Source organism: Brassica napus, chromosome C5 (genome assembly GCF_020379485.1).
Source record: "Brassica napus cultivar Da-Ae chromosome C5, Da-Ae, whole genome shotgun sequence".
Taxonomy (NCBI): Eukaryota; Viridiplantae; Streptophyta; class Magnoliopsida; order Brassicales; family Brassicaceae; genus Brassica; species Brassica napus.
The window spans coordinates 47,655,685-47,668,032 of NC_063448.1; the positions used below are offsets into that span (position 1 = coordinate 47,655,685).

General features: G+C 32.5%; 1 pseudogene; it reads right to left on the bottom strand.

Annotated features, from left to right (window-relative positions):
- Positions 1-5,331: 5,331 nt before the first annotated feature.
- On the bottom strand, positions 5,332-9,322 carry LOC125587827 (annotated as a pseudogene).
- Positions 9,323-12,348: the final 3,026 nt, after the last annotated feature.

Genomic DNA, 12,348 nt, shown 5'->3' on the forward strand with positions numbered 1-12,348 from the left:
TTCAGTTTTGCCATATTGAACAGCCCTACTCTCACGATGATTGATTACATTGATACCTTTAATAAATTAAAAATATTACATTTAAAATACTATTATTTATTTTCTATTTATTTTCCTTTTTAAAAATTTCCAAAAAACATATACATATAATAAAAAAGAAATTTTTTATAAAGTTAGAAAAAAATGAATTGAGAAATGAAAATATATGTATATAAAATATGATTTCATAAAAAAAGAAAAGTTCACAAAATAGTAATATTACATTTAAAATATTTTTAAATGACATAAAATATACTTTTGAAGTAATAAAATACTTTGTCTATATCTATATTTTCTTAGATAAAAAATATACATTTGTATATAAATGTGATAACAATTTACGCAAACAATCTTGATATTAGAAAAAGAAATATTATTTCTTTTAAAACATAATTTTAAACGATACAAAAAACTCAAAGTAATAGAAATCTTTTTATATATCTATCTATTTTCTTAGAAGATTACATAAAACAATTAAGTAACATAAATTGATATATTTTTAGTTGATTAAAAATAGTTTATAATTAGTATTATTAAAATGCTTTATTTTTGACTATTATATCTTTTAATTACAAAAAAAATATCGATAAATTATATTTTACTTATATAATATTATTTTCAAACAAAATCACATAGTTACAAAATAGTTTAATGAGGTAGATATATTATATTTTATCATTAATGAAGTTATTTCTTTTCTTAATATTAAATTTGCTTTTAAATTTTATGTTTTTATGTTTGTGGAACTTAATAGAACCATAATCAAAATACCAAAGCAAATCTGAATTCTCATTTTTAAGATTATTTAAAATAAATTTCAGTTTCCATTCATGAGCTTCCAAAAAGGGGAATTGCCACTAATAACACTTTCCTAATACCACTTTTCAACTTTACCATTAAATTTTTAATGGCTAAAGTAGCATTATACCCTTATTTAATCAAACATAAGAATATGTCTTCTCCACCAAGAATTTTCAAATTCAAATTCCCCAAACTGATCGACGGTTCCGGCGAGAGAGATTCGATCCGGCGAGAGAGATTCGATCCGGCGAGAGATTCGACGATTCCGGCGAGAGATTCGACGATTCCGGTGAGAGATTCGACGATTCCGGTGTGAGATTCAACGATTCCGGTGTGAGATTCGACGATTCCGATGAGAGATTCGACGATTCCGATGAGAGATTCGACGATTCCGGCGAGAGATTCGACGACTTCGGCGATTTCCCCGGCGAGATTTGATTATTCAGACGACATTGACGTCCGACGAGATTTGGCGTAGACTACAAACTCAAACGAATAGAACAATCTCTCTTCACGAACGCTTAACAAAGGTCAGAGGATAATAGATAGTGATTTTCGTCTCTTTTCTGTAATTTTTGCTTGGTCTCTCAAAATCGATCGGTTTCTGGGAAAGAGACGAATTTTTTCTCATGAAGTTTTCAAATCTCAGATTTATAAAGCCTTATAAATTTTTATCTATGAGGAACATAGTGTTATGTATTTTTCTTTTTGATATATCTTGTTGATCATTCCTTCTCTAATCCCTATGTTCTTATAATCAAGTTATGATGATCGAAATATGTTCTATATGTGGAGAATGGAAACTAATAAATGGAATTCACTGGGATTTCATAGTGGATAATCAACGAGGATCCTCTCTTAGTATGATTCATGAAGATATCAGCTACAATGATTTGATTGTGGTTGTTTTAGATGATTTTGGAATTGATGGCAACAGAAACAGTGTAAATCTTAGCTATGCCTCACCTTCAAAATTAAACTTTGGTAAAAAAGAGCTTCCTCCAGCATTTATTAGGAATGATCGTCAAGTAACATCTTATCTGAACAAACTTAAAGAGAATGGAGACCTTTATCTATGTGTAACCATTAAGGTAACTACATGAAACTCTTTTGCTAACTTGTTTGTTTATTAGAGTTATCAGTTATTTTATAAGGTAGTTTTTAGTACTAATGATTTGCTCATTGCTTGAGGAAGTACGCCATAGCAGTATCTATTACAACTTTTACATTTATAAGACCTTATAATAATAATTGTGCATTTTGGAGGATCATTACCACATATATTTTAACTATTGGCTTTTATGTTTTTTTTAATGTTTCAGAGAAGAACTCAATTATCACCAATGATTGTGTCAAATATGATCCAGTCACGGGGTGAAGCTTTAATTAATCATGATTTGCCTATTGATGGAAATAGTAATCCGCTTGAGGTATTTATTACAACTCTTATATTTATAAGGCCTTATAAAAACATTATAAATGATTATATATTTATCTTTATCTTTTTATGTTTCAGAAGGAAACACAAATATCACCAATGATTGTGTCAAATATGGTTCAGACACAGGATGAAGTGTTAATTACTAATGATTTGTCTATTGCTGGTAGTAGAAATTTCTGTCAGGTATTTATGTCACCTTTAAAGTTTATAAGAACCTTATAAAATACAAGGTACAAGATTCATTACTAGCTTTATGTTTTTATGTTTCAGAGAGGAACACAAAAATCACCATTGCTTATGTCAAACATGATGCAGACACAAGATGAAATTTCCAGTACTCATGATTCGCCTATTGCTGGAAATAGTAATGTATTTGAGGTACTTTTTAAAACTCTTACCTTAATAAATTGTTTAAGAAATTAGACTTATGGAGTTCTACAATAATATCGTTACTTTTGGCAATATTGGCTCTTATTGAGCTATTTTTGGTTGTGACGTACTTATTAAAACTTTGTAAATAAGGTTGTATTTTATAATGTCTTATAAAGGTAATATATACATGTTTATTTTTCTGGAGAGGAACATAAACACACCCGGAGACTGAATGGAACAGCATTCAGAGAGTGGATGAAGTCTCTGGTATACAACATACTCGTATTAGAGACAATCTTATTTCTCCTTCAAGTGGTCTTGTTAGCAATAAGGTACATATAACTTTTTCCTTTGTTAAATATAAATATATAAGAGTTTAATCAATGTCATATAATGGGTTATAAATTCTATTTTTAGTGTACATGTTTCATGTTTTTATCTTAGAGAGGATTGGGCTCGATTGGACTTGTTGTATATGGGTCTGGAAAGTCAAAATTGACATCTTTTTCTAGTAGACGTGGTAGAGAAAGCATGGGAGAAGATTCACATTCCCATTCAGATATCTTGTCTCCAATTTGTTTAACAAATCAATGTGATGATGATGATGATTTGTTCTGCGAGAAGTTTTTCAAGGATAAAAAGGAAATGAGCAGAAAGTTGAGGTTGCATGCAGTCATCAAAAGCTTTGAGTTCCACACAGAATATTCAGACAAAACACATTATGTTCTTAGTTGTGTGGATGAAAGATGTAGTTGGAGTTTTCGTGCAAAATCAATTAAAGGATCTCAGAGTTTTTTTGTTAGCCATTATGTATTTAAAAATACTTGTGACACTTCTCTGAGAAGTGTTAGTCATCGGCAAGCTACTGCGAAACTGTTGGAAACTATGGTAAGCAATCATTATGAAAGAGGAAAGATTGGGCTGAAACCTAAACAGGTCATGGAAAAAGCTAGAAAAGATCATGGTGTTGTGATTTCATATTCAAAGGCTTGGAGGTCTCAAGAGCACGACCAAGATATAGCTAGGGGTACTCCTGATGACAGTTATGAAGCTTTGCCCAGCTGGTTTCACATGATAAAAGAAAAGAATCCAGGTTCTGGGACTTTTATCGAAGTTGATTATGTTGGGAAATTCAAATACGCATTTTTGTCGCTTGGTCCATCTATCAGAGGGTTTAAGTTGATGAGGAAGGTACTTTCTGTTGATGGTGCCCATCTGAAATCAAAGTATAAAGGGACTCTACTTGCTGCCACAGCACAAGATGGTAATTTTCACTTGTATCCTATAGCTTTTGCTATAGTTGATTCTGAGAATGATGCCTCATGGAGTTGGTTTATGAAATGTCTGAAAACCATCATTCCTGATGAAGAGGATTTGGTTTTTGTCTCTCATCGTGAAACCTCTATTGAAAACGCTCGTTTACAACATTATCTGTTTGCTCACCATGGAATCTGCGTCTTTCACTTTGAAAAGAATGTCTAGGACAATTTCAAGAGTTCAACACTTGTCCCTTTGGTAGTTGAAGCTGCTTATGCCTACACCAAGGATGATTTTGATTGCTATTTTCATGAGATTGAGGCGTCCGACATTGTATTAGCAGATTATCTTCGTAAAGTAGACTTCAGGAAGTGGTCCCGAGCTTATTCTCCTGCTAATCGCTTCAACATCATGACGTCAAACTTGGCCGAATCTATAAATTCTTTGCTGAAAGTGAGTCGTGAGTATCCAATAGTCTGTCTTTTTGACACTATTAGGGTGATAATGACTAGGTGGTTCACTGAACGACGTGAGCAAGGAGTTCGTCACATGCACCCTGTCACGTTCGATGTGGAGAACAAGATGAAGGAGCTATATGATTTTACGTCTCGCTTTCTTGAAGTTTCCAAAATCAATGATTCCGAGTTTGAGGTTAAGGGAGATACAAGAGATGAAGTGGTGAATTTTCAAACAAGGCATTGTTCATGCTTTGTGTTTGATGTTGAGAAGTTTCCTTGTGCTCATGCAATTGCTGCTGCAAAGGCTGGAAACAAGCATGAAAATGATTATATCGATGAGTTTTTCTCCAATGAAAGGTGTGTTTTCTCAGTCATTGTGGTAATACATTACCACGTTTATAAATGTTTATATAATTGATCGAATTTATAAGGTTTTATAAACATTGTTCTACAACACTTCTTTTTCATTTTTCTTTCTTGGTTGTACTTTTATCTAATTCTCTTAATTTTCTTATTAGGTTTAAACTAGCATATTCAGAGAGTGTATATCATGTTGGCGATAAAGCATATTGGGATATTCCTCCACATGTAGCTTCGTTTGTCTGTCGCCCTCCATCTACACGCTTTTCTAGTGACAGGAGGAAAAAAAAGAGGATTCCAAGTTCGTGGGAGTATGGAAAATATCGGCCCATATCCAAACCATCACCCAAGTCTTACAAATGTAGCAAATGTGGACAGAAAGGTCACAACAAAGGTAGTTGTGTAGTGCCTATTTGATAACAGAGTAATATAAAAACTTGTGTGCAACTGATTATTTTTATATGATGTTATAAGAGAGAATTGGAATCGCATAGTTTTTGGGGAACCTTTTATTATTGCATTTATCATTTTATAATGCTTTATAAAGTTTACAGGTGTCTAATAGAAATTATGTTACTTATTATACGAAATGTGTGGTTACATTAACAACCCTTTATAAAACATTGGGATTCAGATTAATTGCAGAAATTATATGTTCTTTTGATATCTTAGCTTACCTGCATGAACATAAATAAAATATGTTTCCTTATCAAAGGATTAAGGTACAAACCAAAATATATTTTCCTCATCATGGATGATTAAGGTACAAGCCAAAAGATGTTCCTCATTGAAGACATCAACAAAAGATAACACTAAAACTTAAAAAGTTTCATTGATATTAGTTAAAAGCAATAAAAAACTGAAAGAGCTTCATTTCTTCAAATTCGCGATGCTTCTAATCGGTTTTTTTTCAGATCTTCCAATACACGTCCTATCGCATCAGCAGCTGAATCTTCTTGTTTCTTTTGTATTTTTGATTTGGAGGTGTCAACGTTAGGTTCCTTTATAAGCATAACAATTAAGAAAATCAGAAATGATAATTGGAAGTAGTCAATGAAATTTGAAAGAACATTTTATAAACCATTATACACAGAGAGATATTTACCTTAGTTACTCTTCCACGTTTCTTTGTAAACTTCACATGCTTTTTAGATGCATGTTCATTCACTTCTCCATCCTCCAATTTTAATGACACAATACGTGAAGTTACATAGAGTATATTAAACATTTAAAAAGTCAATCAGTTTATAAATACTTATAAATCAGCTTACTTCATTGGTTTTTGGATTTTCACTTTCTTTAGCATCGACTTTTGCATCATCTTTTACTTGTTGTAGTACTTCACGTGGGGGTGTTACACCTTTCCTCATTCCCTAATATCACAAGACAAAAAAATAACTTAGGAATTTCGAATTTAATAACGGCTTTTGTAAATCAGAAATGATAATCATAAAGAATATTTTATAAACCATTATCCGCAGAGAGATATTTACCTTAGTGCCTCTTCCACGTTTCTTTGTACCCTTCACGTGATTTTTAGATGCATCATCATTTACTTCTCCATCCTTCAGTTTTGATGACACAATAAGAAACGTTACAGAGTATATTAAACATTTAAAAAGTCAATCAGTTTATAAAGATTTATAAATCAGCTTACTTCATTGGTTTCTGGATTTTCAATTTCTTTAGCACCGACGTCCACTTATGCATCATCTTCTACTTGTTGTTGTACTTCACATGGAGGTGTTGCACCTTTTTTCATTCCCTAATATTACAAGACAAAAAAATAACTTAGCAATTTCGAATTTAATAACAGCCTTTGTAAATCAGAAATGATAATCAGAAAGAACATTTTATAAACCATTATACACAGAGAGATATTTACCTTAGTTCCTCTTCCACGTTTCTTTGTACCCTTCACGGGCTTTTTAGATGCATCCTCATTTACTTCTCCATCCTTCAGTTTTGATGACACAATAAGAAAAGTTACAGAGTATATTAAACATTTAAAAAGTCAATCAGTTTATAAAGATTTATAAATCAGCTTACTTCATTGGTTTATGGATTTTCAATTTCTTTAGCACCAACGTCCACTTCTGCATCATCCTCTACTTGTTGTTGTACTTCACCTGGGGGTGTTACACCTTTCTTCATTCCCTAATATTACAAGACAAAAAAATAACTTAGCAATTTCGAATTTAATAACAGTCTTTGTAAATCAGAAATGATAATTGAATGTAGTCTATGAAATTTGAAAGAACATTCTATAAACCATTATACACAGAGAGATATTTACCTTAGGTACTCTTCCACGTTTCTTTGTACCATTCAAGTGCTTTTTAGATGCATCCTCATTTACTTCTCCATCCTTCAATTTTGATGACACAATAAAAAAAGTTACAGAGTATATTAAACATTTAAAAAGTCAATCAGTTTATAAAGAGTTATAAATCAGCTTACTTCATTGGTTTTTGGATTTTCACTTTCTTTAGCACCGACGTCCACATCTGCATTGACTTCTGTGTCATCCTCTTGTTGTTGTTCCTCTTCCTCTTGTGTATGTCCCTATTTCAATAAAAGGATTACATATTTATAATGATTTATAAATTTAAAACGATTGTTGAGTTTATAAAGATTTATAAATCAGCTTACTTCATTGGTTTCTGAATTTTCACTCTCTTTATCACCGTCGTCCACGTCGACTTCTTGTTCCTCTTCTTCTTGTGACTGTTCCTATTTAAAAAAAAAATTACACATTTTTTAATGATTTATAATTCTAAAACGGTTACTCAATTTATAAAGGGTTATAAATAATCTTACTTCATTGACTTTTAATGTGTCACTTTCTTTAGCTCCGTGTTCGACTTCTGTATCATCTTCTTCTTGATGGTCTACTTCACGTGGAGGTCTTACACCATTCTTCTTTCCCTAATATTACAAGACAAAAAAAAATAGCTTAGCAATTTCGAATATAATAACAGTCTTATAAAATATCAAAAACACAATAACCTTAGCGATTTCCTGTCTTTTGGCATCTATATAATTTTGTAAAACTTCTGTTTCATCAAGTTCATAATCGGCATTCTGTCCATTTACCTGGAAAATTATATGTGAGCACACACACATTGTATTAAAAATATGGAGACGTTATAGATAACAAACCTTGGTTTTTGTGGTGGCTTCAGTTTCTTTTGACTTCTCAGCTTCCTGTTACAAGTTAGAAGTATATAAATCTTTCTTTTCATTTACAATATGAAACAAATATAGAAAATAGTTTACCTTCACTGTTTCTCCACGAATGTTCAAAAGACCTTCAAGGTAATTCACTTTTTCTTCAAGAGACACTACCTTCTTAGTGAGGAATTCAATCTTTTCTTGATCAGTTGCATCAATCCCAGGAAAAAAATTATTTTCGTCCACTTCAGCTTCAGCAACGGCAATGTCGACACTTCCATTGAGCCAATCTTATCTCTTCAAACGATATCCTCTTTTGACAAGATCAACAACTCTTCCAAATTCACAGTCAACATCTTCAACCAAGTCGCTATGCAATTAGGGATCTCCAAGGATACATTTGACATCAACCTGATAAGTGTTTGCATATGATCAAACAATCGATAAAAGAAGAATGCAAAGACTAAAACAGTTTTATAAAACATTAGAAACGGTTACCTTCTCCATTTGGTCGAATCTGTTAACCTCCTCAATAAAAAGCGATTTGGTTTCTTTCCAATGCAAGCACAAGAGAAACTTAATTTCATCATCCCTAATACCAAAGAACGTGCCTAGTTGATTCACAGAAGATAACGCCCATAGCTGAATTGGATATATAAAGCCACAAATCGCATATTGATCTTTCTCCGTCAACTTTTTATAGGTAAAGCTCTCCACTTATTTCCGTAAATAATCAAAGGCCAAATTCCCCCAGGGATACTTGCAAAACTCTTTGAAATTTCTAGGTCTAAGCAGACGCTCTTCTGGTATACTTGTCACCGGATTGCTTGCCATTAATATCCCTTCCACAAAGATTGTAGCTCCCAATCTTAATCTCTGATCAGCAGTAAGCTCTGTACTCTTTTCCACAAGTAGTTTAAGCAAGGTGTTTAGAGTTTGATTCTTGTTCATCCATGGATCTTTCTTCTTCTTTTTTTGTTGCTGAAGTCTCCACTTCCTCTTCATCTTTATCAACAACACAAGGCAGACCCGTTGCCAAGTGGAATTCTCTTAGAGAAAACCTCATTAGTTGTTCTCCAAAAGAAAACCACAAACCCTTCTTGCCAATATCAATTCTCCTTATGAGTAAGTGATGAATCAAATGCCTTGAAAACGCCATATGCTTCTGCCTCCTTCCCATCTTAATTACCGGAGCCAAGAATGAATCTTCAAACTTCTTGAATTCTTTACCCAAAACGTTTTCAACTTTACCAACCAACTTCAGATTGGAGCGCTTGTTAATTCTTTTCAATACGACTCCTTTGGTACCAGTTTCGGAGATTCTTTTTGGCAAAGCAATCTTATCATTAGATTTACTCATCATTTCACCTGAAACAATTCAAAATGGTAATGTCAAAGATATGTTTTATAATGACTTATAAAAGTTTTGTTTATCAACACTTGTAAATCATAATAGATCAATCTAAAATCGATTAACCACATCAAAAACGAAAGAACTAGCAATGAAATATATCGCAAATGACAAAAAAAAAACCGTAGTCTACTATATTCCAAGTTACGACATACTAAACCTAAAGGCCATAACCTCTAACAAAATTATTCAAATATAACACTAATATCAATCACACATCTATTATAGGCAGAGCGAGAAGAAGAGTCGCCAAGAAGAACCAATAACATTACCGGAGTTAAGAGAAATCGATGGTAATTGAAAACCACCAGTGAAAAGTAGGTTTTTGTACTCAAAGAAATGGAGAACGGCGGAATATAAAAACAGATGAAAAGATGCGGTTGTAGATTTGTATCGGAACAGACGCGAACGGAGGAAGACGATGAAAGGTCCCGTCTTTTTACCCTTAATTTTGACGGTTTTATTTTTAAGGCCCAATTTTGATTATCAATGTTTAAGGCCCGGTTATATATATGGTTTAATGCTTAGAAAACAATAGTATAGTTTTGTTAACTATTATAGATTTACAAGCTCTTGTAAAGTATTTTTATGCTCTTATAAATTATTTATTGGGCTTTATAAATTATTATATATAGATTCATAAGTCTTTATAAATTAATTATTGGCAAATTTGTAAATCATTTTATACACATTTATAAATTTCTTAAAATTATTTATTGGCCTTTATATATTACCTTATAACTTATTTCATAAATCTTCATAAATCATTATAAAATAATTGTCAAATTTTTAATATAGATTTAGAAGCCCTTGTAAACTATTTATATGCTCTTATAAATTATTTATTGAAGTTTATAAATTATAATATATAGATTCGTAAGTCTTCATAAATTATTTATAAGCTTTTATAAATCCTAATTTGCATTTTACCTTGTGGTATCTCTTGAGGGTCTATGATCGGAGTGGCTACATCATCCATCATATCATCTGATTATTGAGGTAATGGTAACTCCACTCCCTACACATCATTCATTAGTAAAAACATATAGTTTAACGATAAGAAAAAGAAGCCTATGACAACACACAAGGGGGTTATAGTTTAAAACTTACATCTACGGGTTCATGGTTTTGTGTTTCAGTCTCAGTGGCTTCTAAAAAAGAAGTGTTAATGGGGCTCTCTCGAGAGGATTTGATTCCGGTGGCATCATCATTCACTGTATCATCTTCATCGTATTCTAAAACAAGTGTGTTACTAGGGCTCTCTTGAGCTGGTCTGATTGGTGTGGCAGCATTATTTTCAAATTCTCTCTGAAAAAATGATGTAGGAAGATTTTAAAGTACACCAAAAATGAATACAACTTATGTGTGAGAAAATACCTCATCTGCTTTGATCCAACTACCACCACCTAGCCACTCCATTGACAGCCTAATCTCAGTATAATTAAAAATCGCATCCTCTTTTGTGGCAGCGAGATACACTTTTTACTTGTTTTCAAGGAAAATTTCCGTCACTCGACCTTTGCGCCACCCATGTGTAACAACCACTTCAACATAGTCGTTCAGACTGTACTATGCACAAAGATCTCGAGGAGGAGATGGCCTGATTTTGAAAATATCAACTATTAAATGTTTTCCTTCCGCTTCATCACTCGAATTTTGTGAGATTGTACATCTTTTGATCAGAAATTTTCTTCTATCATCTCCTTGTGATCGAATCTCTGTAATTACTAATGCTCGGACCCAAATTTTTTCCTTTTCACTTTCACTAATTTCACGGGTCATTTCCACCAACTTTCCTGTTCTAAACATGTGTTGACTCAATACCTTCAATTCCAAAACAATCATATATAAGCTAAAGCCCTCAAAAATTCAAAATTTTAGAACTTAAAACATACAAAGAAAACAATACATTGTTTTTGCTTTTGACCCATTCGGAGCCGATCCAATCAGCATGAGGTCTCAGTTGGCTTCTGATGAATCTCATTATGTCTGGTGGATCATCAAAGTAAACCAAAAAACTACCATCTGGCCTTTCAACTACGATAAGACCAGTCCACCAACCATTATTAAAATAAGCATCCACCATCGACCCTTCCTTGAATACGACACCCTCATTCAGACATTCTGGCGGGACCGGCCGAATAAAACGTCGTTCAATATTTTCCTTGCAAGGATTTACACCGTCTTCGTTGAACAAAGTTTTGTAACAAACCCGAAGCTTTTTTCCTTTTATTCTCGTCAAATTTTGCTCGAGGATAGCTCTAAACCAAGAACCTTTGAACCCATCTTCTTGAAGAGATACTTCTACTTCACAATCTTTGGCAATAGACAAAAGTTTTCCTTTTTTCTTCAAATTATTCTTCATTGGTTACTACTGAAAAGGAATCGGAAATGCAGAGCACAAAAAAAAAATCAAGAAAAGAAAGAAAGAAGGTGAATAAAGATCAAATGAACGAAACTGAAACAAATTGAGATTTTAGATAAATCAATTAGGTTCCATAAAAAAATTCAATTCGATTTTGGAGTGTATATACAAAAGCAAATAGAAATTTCAATTTGATCTAGATTGAATATAAAAAATCAAAAGAGAATACAGAGAATGTTCTTGAATTAACTTTTGCTAAAATCGATTCAAGTTGAATTGAAACTGAAACTGAAACAGATTGAGATTTTAAGTCAATCAATTAGGTTTCAAACAAAAATTCAATTCAATTTAGATTGTTGATTCAAAATTGAAGATGAAACTCAATAACCTTTGCCACGATAATAATTCAAAATGGGGAAGATCGTTGTGTTGATTCTTCTTCTCGGAATTTACGGACATAGAAAAGGATGAAGAAATGATAGAAAACAACAAGAAAGCAAAAAAAAAAAAAAACGTGTCGTAGTGGAGAGGATGAAGACGTGGCGTGAGAAGAGTTAAATTTACTGTTTTGCCATCCCTTTGGTAAATGATTAAAAACAGATAAATTGTTGAGATCCTGGGTCGAACCCGGGATTCCGTCTAAACTGAAATTTATAGTAACCTCAACTTA